Here is a 22,160-nt window from a genome sequence, read left to right as displayed (position 1 = left end):
TCCTCTCTCGCTGCAAAAAGGAATGTGGGTGAATTTAGGAAGATTTGCAAAGACGAGTTTTTGTAACAGCTTAAGACCCAGGAGATCCACGCTGCCACTAGGCAGTGACTTGCAGAGGAATTCCAAAGGGAAGAAAAGTGATTTCAGCTCGTGGGGGTGTTGGTGGGGGAAACCCGCGAAGTTATGCCCCTCAGGGAGGAAGCACAGAACTGAAGGGGTGGGTCTGGGTTTGTCCTTCTGTGATGCATCAGCACCTCCTGCCCAGCGGGGTGAGGCCTGTTCTCTAGAACAGGAAGATAATTTAACATTTTATGGTTACTGTTTCTTTGACTTTCTGACGGATCATTGGGCGTCTTCACACAGGTAGAGTGGAAAAAGGAATGAAACTGGAGCCAGGCTCTGAGACCCTGGAGGGCCTATTGCGGTGTGAACCCAGGAAAGATCCGCACCTCCTGCCGACTCCAGGTTCTTCCAGGGTTGCAGGGAGAGGCCAAACAAGGAACCCCTGTGATCCCAGCTGGATCTGAAATGCCGTCGCTTCAACGGGAAAAGAAAAAAAAGGGAGAACAAGGGATCAAGTATGATGGTGGTGGTGATGGTGACGATGGTGGTGGCTAATATTTATTGTCAGGCTCATTCATTATCTCATTTAATCTTACTACCTCAAATGGAAGGCCCCATCATAGAGATGAGGACGCTGAAGTTCAGAGAAGGTAAGTGAACTGTCTAAGGTCATTTAGCAGCCATCCTGGCCTTTGGTTTAATTGATGGGCCTCCTGGTCGCCCGGCTAGCTCAGCGGTACAGCATGAGACTTTTTTTTTTTTTTTGACAGAGTCTCACTCTTTTGCCCTGGCTACAGTGCTGTGGCATCAGCCTCGCTCACAGCAACCTCAAACTTCTAGGCTCAAGCAATCTGCCTGCCTCAGCCTCCCGAGTAGCTGGGACTACAGGCACGCACTACCATGCCCAGGTAATTCTTTCTATATATTTTTAGTTGTCCAGATAATTTTTTCTATTTTTTAGTAGAGACGGGGGTCTCGCTCTTGCTCAAGCTGGCCTTGAACTCCTGACCTCGAGCGATCCTCCTGCCTCGGCCTCCCAGAGTGCTAGGATTACAGGCATGAGCCACTGCGCCCGGCCTCAGCATGAGACTTAATTGGTGGGAGCCCTTGGCTAGGAAAGTCAACTCCAAAGGCAATTCTGGCTCTATGAGTAACAGAGGTTCATTTTACCCCCTGTTAATTATTAACAGAGGTGTAATTAATGAGTTAATTTAATGAAACACCCCAAGGGCTTGGCAACTATAATCTGGGGCTGCCTGCATTCCTCCCCAAGCCCCCCTCACCCCACGTGCGCCTGGGAACCCTTGGAGAATAGGCACCTGGGCACCGACCTGCCTGCCTCTGGAAATGCTGCGCTCCCAGGTGTGACCACCAGGTGGCAGAGCAGCTGCACCGAGCCCTGCCCCCAGCAACCCCAGAAAAACAGAAAATACCAATTAAAAACTCCTTGGCCTGGAAGGGGAAAGTCAGTTGGAGATTCCGGGAGCCTTCTGGCAAATCCGGGAGGTTTGACCTTCTGCTGTAAGCAAAGCCTGGGGTGTCCATAACAGGCAAAGGGCAGGGAAGAAGAAAAAACATATGGAAGGAGGAAGGAGAAAGAGAAATGAATTTCTTCTTGGACACCTTGTATTTCAGCAGCCACCTCTAGCGAGGCCTGGGGCCCAGTGCAGCAGAATCACCTGGGGGCTTATTTTCAAATGTACATCCCTGGGTCCAGCCTCGCCCAGTGGCAGGAGCTCCGAAACTGCATTTTAGCCCCGGCTCCTATGGTTTCTGATACATGTTGAGGTTTGCAAACACCAACATAGCAACTCTTCAATTCACAGACCAGGAACCAGGGGCCAGGAGGGGAGGCCACCGCCTCTGAGGCCCAGGCCTGCCCCAGTTAGGAGGGTGTTCGCACTACCCAGGAATGAAGCACAATTCTTTGCATGTAAGATTTGGCCTTTGGGCTGTTTGGGACGGGCCGTGCCCAGCCAGCCCCGCTCTTGCAGCCTCCTGTGCTTTAGTTTGGGTTGGTTCTTCCCCCACCCCCAATCTCTGTTTGCTATTTTAAAATTCATGAGTTCCTGCCTGGAGAGGCACAGTCAGGAAGGAGCCTGGGCTTGGAGATCCGGCCCAGAATCCTGCATCCCGGCATCCTGGCTGCCCGCCATCTTGGCTGGGCCCTCTGGGACATTCTTGGAAGTTCGGGGTCCAGACACCCACCCACACCCTACCCGCACCTCCAGCACTTCTCAGACTTCTCTCCGGAACTGACTCAGCCGCTTCCCTCTCACACTCTGGGCAGTGACTTCAGGCTGACCCTAATTCTGACCCAAATCCTGAATTTCAGCTTTCAGCTGGGCTTTGGTCCATGACAGGCTGGGCCACACAGCAGCTGCCCAGGGGCATCGAAGAGAGCTCAGGCTCTGGTGTCTGGCTCGAATCCGGACTCCGCTGTGTGACCTTGGGCAAGCTGCCTGCCCTCTCTGAGCCTCAGCTCCCTTGTTCGAGGGAATTAGCACCGTTTCTCTCCTGGGCTGCTGTGAGGAGTGAACGAGAGGGCACAGGCAGCAGGGCGGAGCACACAGCAAGCCCTCGGGGCCAGGAGCAGCTGTGACCAAGAGGCATTGCCCAGGTGGGTGCTGGGGCAGGGATGGCCTCACTCCTCCCCACCCTGGCCTCAGACACCGGGTCACAGAGGTGTGATTTTGCTCAATTCCGTAGCTCTGAGCCCATGAGGGGCTTCTAAGCGATGCCAGGAAGTGGTAGCCATGGTTTCCACACTGAGGGAGCTCACCGTCTATTAAAGGCAACCTAAAACCTTGGAATAGAAGCTTCCCGAAATAGCGTGTCTGCAAGCTGGTCTCCCTGGCGCTGCCTAGTGGGAGGCACGGTTCAGGAAGGAAAAGAGCACAGGCCTGGGTCCACCCGCCAGCGCTCGCCCACCGGGCGAGCCCCACCCCCTGCCCAGCAGGGAAAGGCCGTCCCAGGCCTCTGCCTGGCTTGAACTGACTGTCAGGACGGCTTAGGTGAGGCCAACGGTTTCCTAATTTAAAGGGCCCCACATAAAGGTTCTAAAGGTTTAAGAATGAGATCAGCGCGCCAGCGGGGAGTTACTGAGGCCTCGGCCCTGACACTTGAGCCTGCCCTTCTCACCCAGAAGCCGCGCTGAGATTAAACTGCAACCGACACACTGAGGCGGCCGCTCTTTCTTCCACAGCTGTAAGTCGTAACACCACGGCATTGTGTCTTTTTGTGTGTGTGTGTGTGTGATAATCTGCTCAACTTTTCACTTTGAGTGCTGGAGAACCCAGAAGGTGGCTCAGCCCTCCCTGGTCCGGACGCTGTGGGCAGCCTGGGCACAGTGAACTCTGTCCCCCGATGCCCCATGACCCACCCCTGGTGGTCAGTCTGGACGGTAGACAAGGAGGCGTTCCCTTGGAGCATCTCAGGACACCAGACACCTTGGCACTGACGCAACCAGTTACTGGACAGCTGCCCCACCCCAACCCTGCCAAGGCGAGGGAGGGCAGAAGGTCTTGGTGGCGCTGGGTCTTGCCTTTGCAGCTGCACGGAGAGGTTGAGTAACCTTTCCCGGGACACACAGCTAAAGTGCACTGGGATCTGATTTGACCCGGGCAATCAGGACAGCAACCTGTGTCATACATAAGTAGCATGAAGGAAAAAGCAAGCCCTGCTAGCGGGAAGAAGAGGCAGGCGCCTTCAGGCATGGTGGCCGGGAAGGCCTCTCCGAGGAGGCAACATGGAAGATGAGACTTGGATGGTGAGAGGAGGAATCGGCCATGTCAAGGTCAGGAGAGCAGGCTGGGACAAGGGGCGGGGCGGGAGAGTGAGTGGGGCTGGGAGGAGCAGAGCCTATGCCCAGGGCACCCGGGCACAGGTGGGGTGGGGATGGAAGGCGGGTGGGACCGAACTGAATGTCCTTGTGGCCAGATGAGGAGCTGGGATTTTCTTTTAAGTGCAAAGGAAACGTCATGGGGGGTTTGGAGCAGGGAAGAGATGAATCTGTTTGCATTTACAAGAGGTCACTTTGCAGGGTGGAGAAGGGGCAGGACTCACCGGAGGCTCCTGCAGTCTCGGGCGAGAGGCAGAATGGACAGAGGTGCGTGGTGCTGTCGGGCCTCAGTGAAGGACTGACCTGCGTGTGGGCCTGGGAGGAGGCTGCAGGGGTGTTCATACGACGGATGCCCGGGCCCGGGCTGGAGCCACCGCAAAACTCACGGTGAACCGTGCTGAGCCCTCTGTAGTCATCCTCACAGCCCAGGGACAGGGCGTCAGAGGGTGGCCAGCCAGGGCAGTAACACACGTGAGCGTGACCAGCCAGCACCCAGCAGAGGCAGAATTCAAGCCTGTGGTTTAACCTCTCCCAGCCGTTCCCTGCCACTGCCAGACACTGCCTGCCAAAATTCTTTCTACAAAAAATTGTTAATTTTCCTCCCCCTTCTGCTCCTCCGAGGCTGTCCTGCTCATCAGAGCCTGCCATCTGCATGACTGGACAACCGGACCCCACACGGAGTGGCCGCCACAGGCGGCCCAGGCCCGTGTCACATTCTGTCCTGTGGCCGGGCTTCCAGTGGAGCATTGAGGCCCTGCTGGTGGCAGAGCTCTTCCTCCTGCGTGGCACTAGAGTCTAGTGACCCCCTGTGAGTGGCTTGCCCAAGGACTCAGGCTGGCCAGGGGTCCCTCAGCCACACCCAGGCCACTATTCCATGTCCACTGAGCCGGCTGTCACGCCTCCGTCTCTTGCAGTGGGACGTGGTGTGCGGCTCCCAGAGCCTGAAGCCGCTGGCTTCGGCCGTCTCCATGGCCGCGTCCTGGTGGGAAGCTTCGCCTGGGGTCTCCTCTCCCACCGGTGAGTGTCTCCGCCCCTCCTGGCCCCCTCAACACAGAATCACAGGTGTGGGGAGAAGGTACAGAAATGTCAGGTGGACATCACGTCCCCTAAGAGAGGGCTGCAGGGTCTGGCGCCAATCACCAGGCCCCAGGGGACAGAGACTCCCAAGAACCTGGCTCTGAACCTCACGCCAAGTTAGGCTGTGCTGTGAGACATCAACCTTCAGCCATTGCACCACACTTAGTGAGCACCAACTGTATGCAGACGCTGTGCAGCCCCTGCCCTCAGGGAGCTGGCAGTCTCCAGGAGAGACAGACCCTCTTTCTTTTAACTCCAGGTACAGATGTGCTACAAGATACAAATAATGGGGCTGCAGGGGCGGGGGTGGGGCCAGAGCAACATGGGGGCGTGGGAGGGCTGCCTGGCGGAAGTGACATCTGAGCAGAGACCTAAAGCGTGGCCCAGAGAGGACTATACAGAGAGACGGGAGGAGACGAGAGGGTGTCAGGCATGGGCAGTCAGGGGACAAATGGCATCTCACAGGTCACACAGGCCTGGAGAGGTGGACAAAGGCTGGGGCCGGGGTCTCAGCAGCCAGGTTAGGACATTCTCATCCCTCTAAAGACACCAGCCGCCGCCACTGTCCCTCATTCTCAGCTGACGCGTGTCTCACGTACCCTGAGAAAGTCGAAGCCGTCGGATGGGGGTCCCTCTCCTGCCCTTGCTCAGGCGACACCACCCCTGATGTGCTGCCCCGACTTGCGCTGGGGGCAGCCCTGCACATGGAGCCGGCCCTGGCAGCTCGGGCAAGGCCAGCCTCTGCCCACGTCGCTGCTCTGACCAACACGAACCTCAGTGGCACTGAATGTAGGCTGTTTTGGGCTAAGCCGGCCTGGAGGCCGCAGGGCACGGGGGACGGGCCGTGGCTCCGCATGCATCTCGGGAGACCGCCTGCCACAGTGTGAGGTAGGAGTGGACTCCCTGCCCAAGGCCATGTGCACTTGGCCTGCCCACCACCCTGCCCTTGCTCATGTCTTGATTTTCACGACCCTATGAGGCATGTCATGATGAATACTCCCATGTTACAGATGGGGAAACTGAGGCTCCGAGACCTTGAGTCACATGCCCAGGGTCACCTAGCCCGAGCAGAGCTAGACTCAAGCCTAGGTGTCTGATGCTGAAGCCTGTGTTCTTGACCATGAAGCTGCACTGCCCCTACGAGAGAGACACCTGCTGTTTTCACAACAAAAGAGCTCCGTTCTCCTAGAAGCTTGGAGAAGAAGGAGCTGCCTGCACTAGGACCCCGGGCTTTGTTGAACCCTCAGAAGGCAAGCGCCTGCCTACACGTGCCAGTCCCCAGGGACCCCTCTCCAGGTCCCACAGGCTTGTGTCCTGTGACAGGTTTGGGCGGAAGCTGAGCTGCAGCTGCCCGCAGGTGGCCATGACTGGCACCAGCACCGACTTTGCCCTCACCTTCCTCGTCTAAGGCGGCCTGCAGTTTTGACTGCTTTTGCAGTGGCTGGCATCGTACTGCCTTCAGTAACGCCGAGTGAGTCCCGGGCTAGTCTGCTCCGGCCACGGTGGGCAGGAAGGATGGGCCCCACGCCCCCCACGGGCCTCACTTGCACGTGTCTGTGTCGCCTTCAGTGACGGAGTGGACCACGACCCGAGGGAGGGATGTCACCCTGACCATGCTGGGATGCACCTACAGCACGGGCCAGATGGCGCTGGCCGGCCTGGCCTTGGCCCCGCGGGACTGGCGAGCGCTCCAGCTGGCTGCGTCACTGCCCTTGCCATCTCCCTGATCTGCTGGTCAGTACCGGCGATGCCCTCCCCTGGGAGATCCGGGTGGGAGGGAGTCCCCTCACTCCCACTGCCCTGGCTGGGCACAGGCCACGAGACGTGGGGACCACAGAAGGGCAATGGCGTGACAGGGCCCTTGCTGGGGAGAGACACTCCAGATCCTGAGTTTGGGGTCAGCATTTCAGCCAGAGGTCTGTGCCAGCACAGCATCGGCTCAAATGGCAATTTAAAAAAGTATTTGTAACTAGTTGCTAACATTTAAAAATCAGCAGATATTCTAAAACAAAGAAAAACAGAATTTCTACCTTCTTTTGAAAAACTGGAAGATCCGGAGGCACCAGGCCAACCTCCGGCCGGAGTTGAACCAGCCGCTCAGCAGTCCCCCAGGCTCTGCTGCCCCTGGGCACGGGCACCAGTCCCCACCTGCCAGCAGATACATCCTTACCGTGATCATTTTTGTGCTGCAAAAAGCCCTGGGGTCTAGAAATATGTCCTTGGGTCAGAAGTGGGGGAAGAGATACAGGAAGCAAACAGTTTTCCGCATTGGAAACACACAAATGAACAAAACAGACAGAAGCCTCTGGCCACCTGGAGTTTATAGTGTATAAACAGGATCAATGAGCAAGGAGGAAGGCCATCCCATAATTACACTTTTCAGGCCACACTGTCAGGTGTGTACCAGGTGCAGTTGGTAATACCAGATGCGTATTAACACACCTATAAGGAAGACGATGTTATTACTGCCATTTTCAGATGAGAGACTGAAGCCCAGAGAGGCTAAGTCACTTGCCCAAGGTCACCACAGCAGGTGACTGCCACAGGCAGGATTTGAACCCAGGCAGACTACTCTTTTAACCACGATGTCAAACTGCCTGCAGAAGCCCTTCATAGCTTCCCCGCAAACAGGGCTGAGCCCCGGTGGGCTGGCCAGACTCTGTGCCTTTCACCAGAAAAATGCTTCTGCTGGCCCGTCCGCCCCTGTGGTTGGGGAAGAGCAGGCTGGTTTGACAAAATCACTCATCTCTGCCTGGGGATGTTTTAAGTGTGCTTAAAAAAAATAAAACACAAAAATGCAACACCACGTGACCTTTGTCTCACAGAAATGGCCCCAGCATCGAGGGGCACCCCACGCCCAGGCAGCCTGTGCACGGGCTGTGCAGGGGCTCAGGTGGACAGGCTTCTAGCAGCCAGGGAATCCAGATGGGGGTGACACAGGGACTCGGGCAGTCAGCCGTTGGGACTCAGCTCCATTCTGAAACCATCAGGGCCTTTTTTTTTTTTTTTTGAGACAGGGTCTCACTCTGTTGCCCTGGGTAGAGTGCAGTGGCGTCAGCCTAGCTCACAGCAACCTCAAACTCCTGGGCTCAAGCGATCCTCCTGCCTCAGCCTCCCAAGGAACTGGGACTGCAGGTGTTCACCACCATGCCCGGCTAATTTTTTCTGTTTAAAAATCTGGTCTCGCGCTTGCTCAGGCTGGTCTGGAACTCCTGGGCTCAAGCAATCCTCCTGCCCCGGCCTCCCAGAGTGCTGGGATCACAGGTGTGACCCACCGCACAAGCCTCATCAGGGACTTGCAGTGTTCCTGCCTGGTGTCGGCAGCGCCTGACCTTCCTTCACTCTTCTCATCTGGGTGGCCCCTGCCCACCACCTCCCACGTGACCGGGGGGGACAGCCTGGCTTGCGTGAACTCCCAGCCACGCGCCCGCTGCCTTAACAGGTGGCTGCCAGAGTCCGCCCACTGGCGGGTCGCTACAGGAAACCAGACCAAGCGCTGCAGGAGCTCAGAAAGGCGGCCGGGGTCCATGGCCACAAGGAAGCCCCAAAGACACAGGCCATCGAGGTGAGACGCTGCTGCTTATGACCCAGAGTGTGAGACTCGACCCAGGGAAGGACATGCCCTGGTGTAGAACCTGTATTGTCCCAGTGTCACCTCTTCCCCCACCACCTCCGTCAGTGCCACCAATAGCATCACCGCCAGCATCTCTACCACCACCGCCACTGCCACCATCGGTAATAGTGCAATCCCCAACACCGTCACCAACAGCATCACAACCATCCTTCACTGCCGGCACCACCAACGCCGTCACTAACGTCACCTCAGCACCTCTCCAAGACATCAGCACCACCATCACCGCCACCAATGACAATACCGCCGTTACCAACAACGCTTGCCTCACACCTGTGTTTCCCACGGCCTCAGCCCGCACGTACTGCACACCCGCCTCACGGTTCTCGTTGTATCTGGGAAGCGGCTGTACTTATGTGCAGGCAGCCACGCAGAGGAAGCGGGTGCTGGAGGATGTGCTGCCAGAGAGCAGAGGACACAGGGCCCCCCACGGTGGGAGGATCAGGGAAGGCTTCCAGAAGGGGGTGAGCCAGAGCTGGCAGCACCCCGCTGAGCACCATGCAGGCAGGGCCCGGAGGTGCAGGAGGGGCTGCTGGGTACTTGGGGTGGCCAGAGTGGGTGCGCCCTGGTCCCAGCCCGGAGGCATGAGGAGGGATGGTGTGGCTTTGAGCGCCTGCCAAGAGCATCCTGCAGCTACAGCTCAGAGGGCCAGAGCTGGGGCACAAGACCCCCTCCTTGGGGTAGGGGAGGTGGGCCGGGCCTGTGGAAGATCTAGGGGGACAGAGAGAAAGTTTTCTCCCCCACCCCCCACCCGTAGGGCTCCCCCATCACTCCGCCCACCTGGCCACCATTCCCTGATACAGGGATGTGTTCCCGTTCTCCCCGGAGGTGGTGATGTCCAGCATGGAGGAGGAGGTGGTGGCCTCTGAGAAGGACCATTGATCGGTGCTGGACCTGTTCCGAGGGCCCAAACTCCACTGTAGAAGCTGCGTCACGCTGTTGGTGATGTACGCCCAGCTGGTGGTCCCTCCCAGAGACAGGGCTGGGGACAGGTGGGGACGGGTGTCCAGGGAAAACAGCACCTGCAGGCCTCATGGGGGTGCATTTCTGAGTGGGACAGGCAGGGTGTGCAGGCCGACACCCGCGGGGAGCCAGCGGGAGAGATAGGGCCAGGAGGGGCCTCCCGAGCAGGCTACTGAGGTCAGGCGGAAGCCCAGGATAGAACCCGGGTCCCCAGAGCCAGGGGACCAGAATGGCCGAAGAGGACCACTGCTGTCAACACTGGAGACTCCTCCTAACAGCCACCCTCCCATCGGGTGACCACGCCTTGGCACTCTCTGACCCCTCCCAGCAGCCCACTTCTCAGATGGGGAAGGTGGAGCCCAGAGCGGTGAGTACCCCACGCAAGATGACGGAGCCGCCATCAGAACCCAGGCTGCAGAACCCAGGCTGACGCAGGCTCCGTCATCCCAGGCCCCACACTGCACCAGCCCCTGTCCTGCCCCGGGAAGCCCCACCTCAGCACCCAGGGGCACCTGGAACCAGGAAAACGCCCTTAAAACAAGTGCAGTTGAAGTGACCTTCAAAAAGCGTATTAAAAGTATGGATCAGGTTTGATTGGAACTTTTGTCTTGAAATGAAACTAAAGATTAGGAAAACGTTTATTTTATGCTATATTTAACCACATATGGCTTGTGATGGCAAATATTTGCTATGTCTTAGAACAAAGATGGATCAAATGCTTTTTTTTTTTTTTTGGCTTAAATTTTTTTTTTTTTCTGAGAAATCAGAAGGAGTTGGGCACTGCCAACAACCAGGGCCACTGTTTTGAGAACCTTCCAGGCTTCCCCGGTTCTCTGCAACCTTCGTTAGTCAAATCAGAGGCTTGGAGGGCTCACCTTGTGGGTTTTCTTGTCTTGACGTTAACCCGGTTGCTGTCTGTCTAAGGCTTTGAGCACCAGCCAAGCCTGGCTCCCAAGTCACTGTCACTCGCATGAACTTCAGGACGTGCTGGCTTCCGCAGGCACTGCGATGATTTTACTCCCTAGCTGTGGGGCCCGTGTTGTCAGATGTCTATTGGGTGAAGCAATCAGGTGCCGTGAAGGGAAAAGCTGAGAAACTGTGGGGTTAAGCAGGGGTGGGGACAGATTTTAAAAGTGGCCGAGAATAATTTCACGTTGAATCCACTTGTGGATCCCAATTCCATCTCCAAACTGTGGAAATTTAGACCCTCTGAGTTCAGCTCCTCAGGAGCTTGTGGGGTGGGGGACCCTGGGAAGCAGCCTCTGAGATGGGGGAGGGGAGGGAGGGAGTGAGGGGAGGGTGGGGACAGCAGGGGCTGGGTTGGCATTCTGGGTCCCTCTCCTGGTCCTGTGGACCAGCGAGGGGGGCAGCACCCCCGGGGACCGGGAAATAGACTCCCCGCCCTGACTAGGGCCTGGGCAGTGCAGCCCGGAGTGCCCCAGGGACCCCGGCTTTCAAGACCAGCTGCTAGAGTCCAGAGAGGGGCAGAGTGTGGCCTGTTACTGGAAAAAAGCCTGAGAAGGCTCGGCAGAAACTGAGGGGCACTCGGGGTACCCACAGAGACCCCCGACGGTGGGTGTGGTTGCTGCCCAGAGAGGGCCGAGTCTTCCACTGGTCAGTGGCCAAGGAGCCCAGGAGGCGATGCCCTGGCCTGTCACCACCCCTGACCCAGGGCCCATGTGTGGAACCGATGAAGGCCTTACCCTCCCCGTCTTTGCCGGGATGAGTCCGACCCTGGGTGGCCTTGCCCTCCCAGGACAGCCTGTGTGCCAGCAACGCTGCAGGAGCACCCCGCCCGCTCCTTGGCCGGGCAGGGGCCCAACTCTGGCTTTGCTCTGTGGCTTCTCCATAACATTCTCCTACTATAGGCTGGTCCTGACCTGCAGAGCCTGGGCCGTGACATCTTCCTCCTCCCGGCCCTTTTCAGAGCAGTGGACATCCTGGCCCGGGCCACTGCCACCTTCTTGCTCAGGTTCCTTGGCCGCCATGTGACCCAGGCCAGCTTCCATGCCACGGCTGACCTGTCCATTCTGGCCAACGGGCTGGGGCCACAAGGTGAGGCAGGGGGGCTTTGTGGTGGTGACCTGGGCGCTTGCTTCCCTGCCCACACCCCCTTCCCTGGCCCCAAAGTGGTGTGTCCAGCCACCGTGCAGCAGCTCCGCCCCAGGCTGTGACCATCACAGCCTCTGCTGCTTGTCCCAGGAATCCGGTCGCCCCAGCCAGCCCTTGCCCATCTTCCTGATGAGGAAACTGAGGCTCAAAGAGGTGAAGCCAGGAGCCCGACATCAGCTAGTGAGTGACAGGACCTGGGCCTGGGCAGAATTAAAAGCCGGGGGACGGAGACTGAGGCACCGGGAAGGGCCTGGCTGGCTGAGGGAGGCCGCTGGTGCCCCAACTGAGGCAGGAAGGGCACCAAGAGAGCGTGAGTGTGAGTGTGTGAGGGCATGTGTGAATGTATGAGTGTGTCAGCATGTGCGTGTGTGAGCACGTGTGTGCATGTGCGTGTGTGTGTGTGTGTGTGTGTGTAGTGTGGTGCAGGTGTGTGCGCTCTCGCTGTTAAAGGAGCAGGAGTGATTCGCGTGCAGACAGCTGGGGAGGCCGCTGGTGCCAGCTCCTGTTTACTTTCTGAACAAGGTGGTGATGCCCTGAACACTCTCCATGCCTCCTTTTATCGCTCAGGGTGGGAGGCTTGGGGGACGGGACAGGGACATGTGTCCCATGGTGGCCGCAGAGCAAGGAGGAAGATGGGAGGAGGGGCAGAGCAAGGATGGAGGGGCAGCTACGCTCCCAGAACACGTTCAAAGCCTTGCCTAGGGCACCACACTAGGCATGAGACTCCTCGTAGCGACGTGCGGGGCGGGGAGGCTGAGGCAGGCAGGCTGCGGGGCAGGAGGAGGCTCCTGGGCACCTGGGCACCCCAGGCCCCTGCTGAGGGCCTTGCACAGCACACCATCACCTTCACAGCAAGAAGCACCTCGGGACCCAGGGACCTGCAGGGGCACAGGGCCTCAGCCACCCTCAGCAGCTCCTGTGCCACCACCCTGGCTGCCCGTGGCACATCTCATCCTGTCCCATGTCTCCTTGGCCCTCGGCGGCCTGACACCGACCAGCTCTGCCGGGGCCTTGCTAGAGAGCCCAGACCCCACTCCAGGCCGCTGGCCTCGCACTGGCAAGGCCTGGGGACCCTCTAGTGTGAACCCCACTCTCACCCCCTTCCTCTGCCCAGATGTGCAGACCTTGCCGTGGTCCTTGCTGTGCCGGGATGGGGCTGTTTCCGGACAGGCCTCGACATCTCCGAGGCCGAGCTCTTCTCGACGGGCACGGGAGGAAGCTAACACCCAGCGAGCCGGACCGACACGTCTGCAGTCACACGGCTCGGCCCCGGCCCCGACACCCAGTGCCAGCCTCTTTCTGGCACATTAGGCTCCTACCCCCATCTCAACCCCCCTGAGCCCCCGATAGCTGTAGCCCCACCACAGTTACCCCACAGCCTTCCCAGACGTCCCACTCAGGGAACCTCCAAGCCCTGCGGTCCCCATTCCAGACGTCTCAATCCACCCTCTCCTACCCCTTGCGCGCCATGTCCTCACAGCCCCCAAATCTATTTACTTCTCCTTCGCTCTGGCGGCCACCCTGGTTCCTACCACTCTCATAGCTGGTCCCTAAACAAGTCCCTGATGTCCACACTGTCCTGCACACAGCAGCCACAGTGCTTATTAAGAAACACAGTTCAAACCAAAGCCCCTCTCTGATCAAAACCCTCCAGCGGCTCATGCCAAAGATCACCCTTCTCTCCCCTGCCGCCCCCTCCCACAGGACCCTGCCTGGCCTGGCCTTCACAGGCCCCCAGCCTCCTCTCTCACCACGGTAAACTTTATAGGATTCAAATCATACAAAGAGTGTTCTTGAATCATCATGAAATTCAATTATAAATCAGTTACAGAAAGATATCTAGGGCCGGACGCAGTGGCTCATGCCTGTAATCCTAGCACTCTGGGAGGCCGAGGCAGGTGGATCATTTGAGCTCAGGAGTTTGAGACCAGCCTGAGCAAGAGCGAGACCCATCTCTACTAAAAATAAAAAGAAATTATATGGACAGCTAAAAATATACATAGAAGAAATTAGCCGGGCATGGTGGTGCATGCCTGTAGTCCCAGCTACTCGGGAGGCTGAGGCAGGAGGATTGCTTGAGCCCAGGAGTTTGAGGTTGCTGTGAGCTAGGCTGATGCCCGGGCACTCTAGCCCGGGCAACAGAGTGAGACTCTGTCTCAAAAAAAAAAAAAAAAAAAAAAAGAAAGAAAGATATCTAAGAAACCTCTTCAAACTACACAACACACTTCTAAATAATCTATGGATCAAATCTCAAAGGAAATTAGAAAATATTTTGAATTGAGTGAAAAGGAAAAAATGGCATATCAAAACGTGCAGGATGAAACGAAAGTAGTGATTAGAGGAGAATTTACATCATCAATGCTGACACTGGAAAAGAGGAAAGTCTCAGCTTCCACCCAGAGAGTAGAAAAAGAAGAGTTAATTAAACCATAGTAAGCAGGAGAAAGGAAATAACAAACAGGAGAAATCACAGAAACAGAAAAACAAAGAACATCAATGCAACCTGAAGCTGATTCTTTGAGAATATCAATATAATTTATAAACTGTACCCATAATGGTCAGGAAAAAGCGAGAAGACACTTGTTACCAATGTCGGAAACTGGAAAGGCAGCATCACTACAGATCCTACAGACATTAAAATGATAAGCGAATGACATGAGCAGTATTTTACCAATAAATTTGACCAATTAAATGAAACTAACAAATTTCTTAAAGGATACAAACTATCAAAGCTCACTCAAGAAGAAACAGATAACCTTATTAGCCCTGAATCTATTTTAAAAATTGGATTTCTGTTTTAAAGCCTTCCCACAGAGAAAACTCCAGGCCCAGATGGCTTCACTGCCAAATATTTACACAAGAAATAATAACAATTCTGCACAAAAAAATCTTGCAGAAAATTGAAAATGAGATAACACTTCCCAACTTATTCTGTGAGGCCAGCGTTATCCTGATACCAAAACCAGAAAAAGACATTTACAAGAAAAGAAACCTGTAAACCAATATCTCTTATGAATATAGACATAAAAATTCTTAACAAACATTTGGCAAGTTGAATCCAACAATATACACATATAAAAAGGCCAATACATCACAACCAAGTGGATTTTATCCCAGGAATACAGTTAGTTTTACATTTGGAAATCAAGGTTAACAAATTAAATTATTAACAAACTAAAAAAGAGAAATCATATGTCATCTCAATAGATGCAGAAAGAGTATTTGACAAAGTTCGACATTCATTCCTGATAAACAACATTCAGCAAACTAGGAATATAGGGAACTGCTTCAACCTGATGAAAGACATCTGTGCCCTAAATAGGACATCCTCTGACCTTAGAGGTAACACCGTGCTTAGTGGTGAAAGACTGGATTCTTTCCACTTCAGATCGAGAATGACGCTGGATGTCCACTCTCACCACTTCTTTTTTTTTTTTTTTTTGACAGAGTCTCACTCTGTTGCCCGGGCTAGAGTGAGTGCCGTGGCATCAGCCTAGCTCACAGCAACCTCAAACTCCTGGGCTCAAGGGATTCTACTGCCTCAGCCTCCCGAGTAGCTGGGACTACAGGCATGCACCACCATGCCCGGCTCATTTTTTCTATATATATTTTTTAGTTGGCCATATAATTTCTTTCTATTTTTAGTAGAGACGGGGTCTCGCTCTTGCTCAGGCTGGTCTCGAACTCCTGACCTCGAGCGATCCACCTGCCTCGGCCTCCCAGAGTGCTAGGATTACAGGCGTGAGCCACCACGCCCGGCCCACTCTCACCACTTCTATTCAACATTGGTCCTAGTCAGTGCAAGAAGGCAAGCAAAATAAATAAAAGGCATACAGATTAGAAGGGAAGACATAAAACTATCTTTAGACATAATTGTCTATGTAGAAAATCCTAAAGAATCTACAAAAATTTTATTAAAACTAATAAATGAGTTTAGCAAGGTTGCAGGATACAAGGTCAATATACAAAAATCTATCGTATTTCTGTATACTAGTAACTACCAGAAATTGAACATTGTACTACAATACAATTTAATAACAGCATGGAGAAAAAATATGACACCTAGGGATAAATTGAACAGAAAGAGACAAGGCCCATAAACTGAAGACTACAGAACATTTCTGGGAGGAATTAAAGAAGACCTAAATAAATGGAGAGATATACCATGGTCATGGAGGACTCAGTATTATCAAGATGTCAATTCTCCACAATTTAACCTACAGATTTAATGAAATCCCAGCCCAAATGCTAGCAGATGTTTTGGTATAAATTGACAAGCTCATCCTAACATTTACATGAAAGTGCAAGGGGCCTAGGTCAGCGGAAACCATTTTGAAAAGGAACAGAGTTGGAGAACTTTTTTTTCAATATAATAGAATCAAGAGTTCAGAAATAGAGCCATGCATATATGGTTAATTGATTTTCAATCAAGGTGCCAAATTAATTAAATGAGGAAAGGATAGTCCATTCAACAAAGGATTCTGGAGCAACTGGAGAGCCATCTACAAAAAGAGAAAGAAAGAGAAGGGGAGGGGAGAGAAAGGAAATGAAGGATGGAGAAATTCAACCCTAACTTACACCATATCCAAAAATTAACTTTAACTGTATCATAGGCCTAAATGTAAGAGCTAAAATTATAAAATTTTTAGAAGAAAACAGGGGAAAATCTTAGGAAACTCGTATTTGGCAAATATTTCTTAACTAGGACACTAAAACATGAACTATAACAGAAAAAAATTATATAGTAGACTTCATAGAAACTAAAAACTTTTGCTTTCCAAAAGACACTGATACAAAAATGAAAAGGCAAGCCACAAACTTGAAGAAAATAGTGGAAAAATCTATACCTAACAAACGACTTCTATCAGAAAGTAGAAAGAACGCTTACCGCTCGACAATAAAAAATAATGCAGTTTTTAAAATGAGCCAAATGTTTGAACAAATGCTTCACCAGAGAGGATATGTGGATAGCTGATAGGCACGTGAAAAGATGACCAACATCATCAGGAAAATGCAAATTAAAACCATGACAAAATGCCACCGTGCATCCACTAGAACGGGAGAAATTAAATAGACCGAGTGCCGCCACGCATGTGGAACGACGTGGGAACGTGAAGTGGCCAGCCACTTTGCAAAAGAGCGTGGCAGTTTCCTAAAAAGTTAAACGTACACCTGATCATTCCACTCCTGAATATTTACCAGAAGAAACAGGAACACATGCCCGTACAGAGATTTGTACATGAATGTTTATTGCAGCTTTATTTGCAATTCCCAAAAGCTGGAAACAGCCCAAATATGAATCAGCAAATGAATAAACAAACTCCGATCCACCGCACGATGGAATGCTCTTTATATAAATTCCTATGTATATGAAACTCTAGAAATGCAAAGTGATCCACAGTGACAGAAAGCAGATTGGGGTTTGCCCGATGGGGGGAGAAGGAGGGGGAAGGGGGAGGAGGGAGGGGGACCAGGACGCTCAGCGATAGTCTAGGGGTGAGGGGTGTTCAATATCTTCATTATAGAGACAGTTGTGTCAAAAACCCGTTAAACTGTACACTTAAATGTGTGGTCAGTTATGCTCAAGAAAACTTACAAATTAAAATTTATAATCAAATTTTAAAATGATAATCAAACCCCCAGAAATGTGCCATCTACTTATATATCCCCCCAAAATATGCTGTTTGGTGACACCACCGTGGGATCCCCCATCCTCTAGGACTTATTCTTTCCACTCCATATTGTGTGTTCCAGGCACACCCTGTGCCCTGGGAGGGGAGGGGGCTGGGAGGATGTACATCCTCTCCTGAGTCTAGGGGTGGGGGCTGAGGGGAGGGGCTGAGGTGAGAAAAGAGTAGGAGGGAGCAGATGGGGAAATAGAGTCAGGCTTCCAGGCACACGGAGGGCCCACTTGGGTCTGGCCGTGAACTTAAAGTAGGCTCCGTCAGCCGGGCTGTGTGTATTTTCCCAGCCACATTCGGCCGCTCAGAATGGACATGGGGTTGTCAGAGAACCAGCTGCCTAGAACACCAGCGACAAAGCTAGCAATAATCCCCGGGAGGCCTGGCAGCACCCCCCTTCCCAGCGTCACTGGGGACACAGACCGGATGTCCACGCACCTGTGCATGCACCCCCGATGTGGTGTGATGCCCGCCAGCCACCTCTTCTTCCCGAAAACTTGTCGCCCCAGTCTAATCATGGGTTCAATCTTCAGGCCTTACGAGACCCCTGGGCCCCGTGTGACCCGGCCTCACGTGCACCAGCTGGCCCCTCGCTCATGCCCTCACGATGCAGCGAGCCTGGCAGGTCCTTGCCCACGTGGGAACACTCGGCTCCTTCCCAGCCACAGGTGTGAGTGCCTGTCCCCCGAACCCCTGCCGAATGCCCCTGCCCTTCCCTGTTATTCCACAGCCTTCCAGACTCTCTTCGCAAAGGCCTGCACTTGCCCCCGCCCGGCCCCGACACCTGAACCGTGAAGATAGGTGAGCGGCGCGTGTGTGCGTGCGTGCGCACGTGCGTGCCTGCGTGCGTGCGTGCGTGCTGCGTGCCTCCGTGCGTGCCTGCGTGCGTGCACGGCCGTGTGTCTGCGTGTCCGTGCGTGCCCGTACAGATGGAGGTCGAGGATTACAGTTGTGTTTCCACGGTGTAGATCCATCCAAGGGAGACACTGGGCAGAGCCACGAGCCCCGGGGCAGAGGGCGACGCCAGCAGGGCGGGAAATAACCAGGAGCTCGCGGCCCGCCGCACCCCCAGCCCACTGCGCCCTCCCAAGTTTTGCTCCAACAGCATGGACGGCGAGTGAGCCGGTCGTATTTAGCTCTTGAAGGTCCAGTTCTCCCGACATCTGTGATACAAGTGCTCTTTTCAGAAAAACGAGAGGTCTTTGTTTAACCACCAAGCGCATTGGCCATATGTGCAAAGGTCCCCCGGGTTCACGCAACCTCGCCAGCGGTGCACGGGCTGGCGCCTGGTCCTTCAACAGCGTCTATGCCTGTCCGGTCAGCCCAGGGCCAGCCCGCCTCCCAGACCCTTTCTCAGGTTAAGCCTCTGGAAGCTTCCATGTGTTTCCCACAGGCCTCTTGGTCAAAAATAATGACAGTAATTATAATAGCAATGCATATAAAGATTCCCTGTGTACGAGGGACTGTTCTAAGTGATTTACATAAACTAGCTTAGTCCTCGAAAGAGCCTTATGAGATCAGAACTATTATCATCCCCATTTTACAGAGGAGGAAACTGAGGCACAGAGGGAGTAAGCAACTCTCTCAAGGCCACAGAGCTTGGGTGGCGCAGGGATTTAGATCCAGGCAGCCTGACGCCGAGTGTGCATAGACCCATTGGCCTGAGCTGTGTCTCTTGTTAGGGAGAACTCGTGGGGGCTGGGAAAGCCGTGGCCGGCTCTGGCGACTCTGGTCTTGGTCTGTGTGGCTTCTTTCTTCATCCACAGAAGCAGAAAAGAAAGCTCCCGCTGGCACCGTGTGTTTGCACACCGCCAGCCAAACCCCGTCTCTGTGTTTTCCGATGAGATGACAGGAGTTTTGCCAAAATCTACATCATGCCTTCCGCCGCCCTCCCCACAGCTACACTTGTCCTTGCAGCCACTTAAAATTGCTCCTCTTAACAATAGGCTGCAAGTCACAAAATCAAAGAGAGACAGCTCTGTGCTAGAAGGCCAGGCGTTCCTAAGATTGGCTAAACCAGCGTGTGACTCCTCCAGTAAAGACGCTGTAATCCCAAAGTAAAGGCAGAGGACTGTGGGAACCTGCAGCTCGGCTCGGGCCCCAGGGAGGAGCCCCACGGCACAGGCTCCAAGGAAATGGCACCGAGGGCTGGGGGCAATATTTGCACCCAGTCTCATTAAAATGTGCCAACTGGAAGCGGCCGGCTGCGGGCAAGACCCTCCACGAGCACAGAACGTGCAAAGTTCAACCTGTTTGAACAGCTCCCGTTTTGACGAGCCTGGTTCCGATGGCTGGTTAACATCTCTCCGTTGAATTTTAACATGAAACATCTTTTTGACACAGCAAGGAGAGCAAAGTCCCTTTGGAGCAGGAAGGCCAGACTCACAGGAGCCACCAGGCACATGAAAGGGAAGGCAAGCGGAGTGGCCGCCGCTCCCCTTGACCTACTTAGGCAGATTTGCTCAATGGCTGGAGGACCCCTCTGGCCGGGGGCCCCAGGAAGCCAGGCAGAAGGGACTGCACAGTGCAGGGCCTGTAGTTAGGGCCTCGGCAGCTCACGTGAGGGGGCCAATTAAAGCCATGAATGTGCTCCCCCAAGCCCTGGCCACCTGCACGAGCTGGTGCTGAGCCAGTGGCCTGTGGCCGCCACCCCTGCTGTCCTCCCCACAACACAGCCTCTGCATGGGGGGCGCGACACACAGATGGCCAGCCATTGCTTGCTCCCAGGGGCCAGCAGCCTTCAGTCCAGAGGAAAATGCATTTTAACTCAAGTGATGCCTGTGAATGCTCTAGAATGGTGCCGGGGAGGGGAAGGAGGGACTGTTGACTGAGTGCCCGCTGGGTGCCGGGCAGGTGCCACACGCATGCAGCACAGATGGAAATGGCTCCTCCAGGGGTGACTCTGAAAGTTATCTTGGGGGGAAGTTTGCTTTTCTTTTGGGAAAACCTCTTACTGGGCCCCTTAGCTATACAAGTGTAAAGCTAGAATCTGGTCCCACGGGCGAGAGGCCAAGCTGGCAGAATGAGCGAGTAAGGGCTCCCTTCCCAGGCCTGGGGGCTCCATCTAGGGAGGTGCTGGCACTAGGGGCAGGGGACCCTGGGGCTCAGGAAGAGAGGACACAAGGGACCCCACGGAGAAGGGGCGGGAGCAGGGTGCTGAGGCAGGGGTGCCTGCCAGGCAGTGTTCAGTGGCTTCCTGGCACCCCACTTTGCTGCCCACAAGCCTTTGGTCAACCTTGGCAGTTGGAAACACAGACATTAGAGCTGGACAGACCTGGATCGGAGTCCTGATTCTGCCGCAGAGTTGCTAGGTGCCCTAGGTTCACCTTTCTGAGCCTCAGTTTCAACATCTGTAAAAACACGTGTAAGAATGGCATATCTATGGCCGGGCGTGGTGGCTCATGCCTGTAATCCTAGCACTCTGGGAGGCCAAGGCGGGAGGATCGCTCGAGGTCAGGAGTTCGAGACCAGCCTGAGCAAGAGCGAGACCCTGTTTCTACTAAAAATGGAAAGAAATTATCTGGCCAACTAAAAATATGTATGGAAAAAATTAGCCGGGCATGGTGGTGCATGCCTGTAGTCCCAGCTACTCGGGAGGCTGAGGCAGGAGGATCGCTTGAGCCCAGGAGTTTGAGGTTGCTGTGAGCTAGGCTGACGCCACGGCACTCACTCTAGCCTGGGCAACAGAGCGAGACTCTGTCTCAAAAAAAAAAAAAAAAGAATGGCATATCTAATTAGGAGGGTTGTTGGAGGGGTTAAATGAGTTAATACAGGGAAAAGATTTAGAATAGTGGCCAGCGTATAGGAAAGACTCAATGACCAGTAGCTATCATCATCATTCATCATCATTTCCCTCACCACCATCATCGCCACCACCATCATCACCATCACCACCATCAGCATCATCACCATCATCACCATCACATCATCCCCACCATCTCCATCACCACCACCATCCCTATCACCATCATCACCACTGTCCTCACCATCATCACCATCATTAATATCAAGGCATCTCTGGGTCATTCTCTGGGGAATCCTGAGTTGAGCCTGTGGCCACACTTGAGGCACGTTCGGTAGTGATGGGGAGAGGAGTGGGTGCAGTTTCTCAGAAAGACAGTGGCCCAACCTTCCCGCCCAGAACAGCAGCTCGGAACATGCATCACCCAGAACATCGGGTTCTGGGGGAGTTGGAATTCCAGGAATCACGTGGATCATGGGGTCTGAGGCTTTCATTGCCCTCACATGGACACTTCGATGGCTGGAGCAGGACTCTCAGAGAACCATCACTCCTTGTCCTAAAGACCCCCTTGCAAAGTGCAGGGCATCATGCCCTTTTCACAGATGAGGAAATCAAAGCCTGGAAAGTCTGGATGCAAACCGAGACTGTGAGGACAGCCACACCTGTCCCGGCCCTGGCTGGGCCCTGGCCTGTGTGCCAAGTACTCCATGGGACACTCGGCAACTCGGGCCCGGCCCTTAGAAACCCACAGCCCGTTACCTGACTCAAGGCAGGTCCAGTGGGGTGGGGACTGCTCTAGAGGTGCTGGGGAACAGGAGGGGAAGCAGCATGGCGAGGGGGGATGGGACGGGGGAATGGTGGGCACAGCATTCAGGTAGACGAAAGAGCAAAGGAGGGCAGACGGGCAAACGGCCTGCCAAGAGTCGGTGCCCTATGTGGTCCAGGCTCAGGCCACGTGATGGAGACAGCAAGGGAGAAAAGGTGCTTCCTGTGTACCTTGCCCTTCTCTCGGAAGCACCAGGGAGTCACCTAAGGCTCTGAGCAAGGCGT

The sequence above is a fragment of the Eulemur rufifrons genome, chromosome 6 (genome assembly GCF_041146395.1).
Source record: "Eulemur rufifrons isolate Redbay chromosome 6, OSU_ERuf_1, whole genome shotgun sequence".
Classification (NCBI taxonomy): domain Eukaryota; kingdom Metazoa; phylum Chordata; class Mammalia; order Primates; family Lemuridae; genus Eulemur; species Eulemur rufifrons.
Note: the sequence above shows the minus strand (reverse complement) of the source record.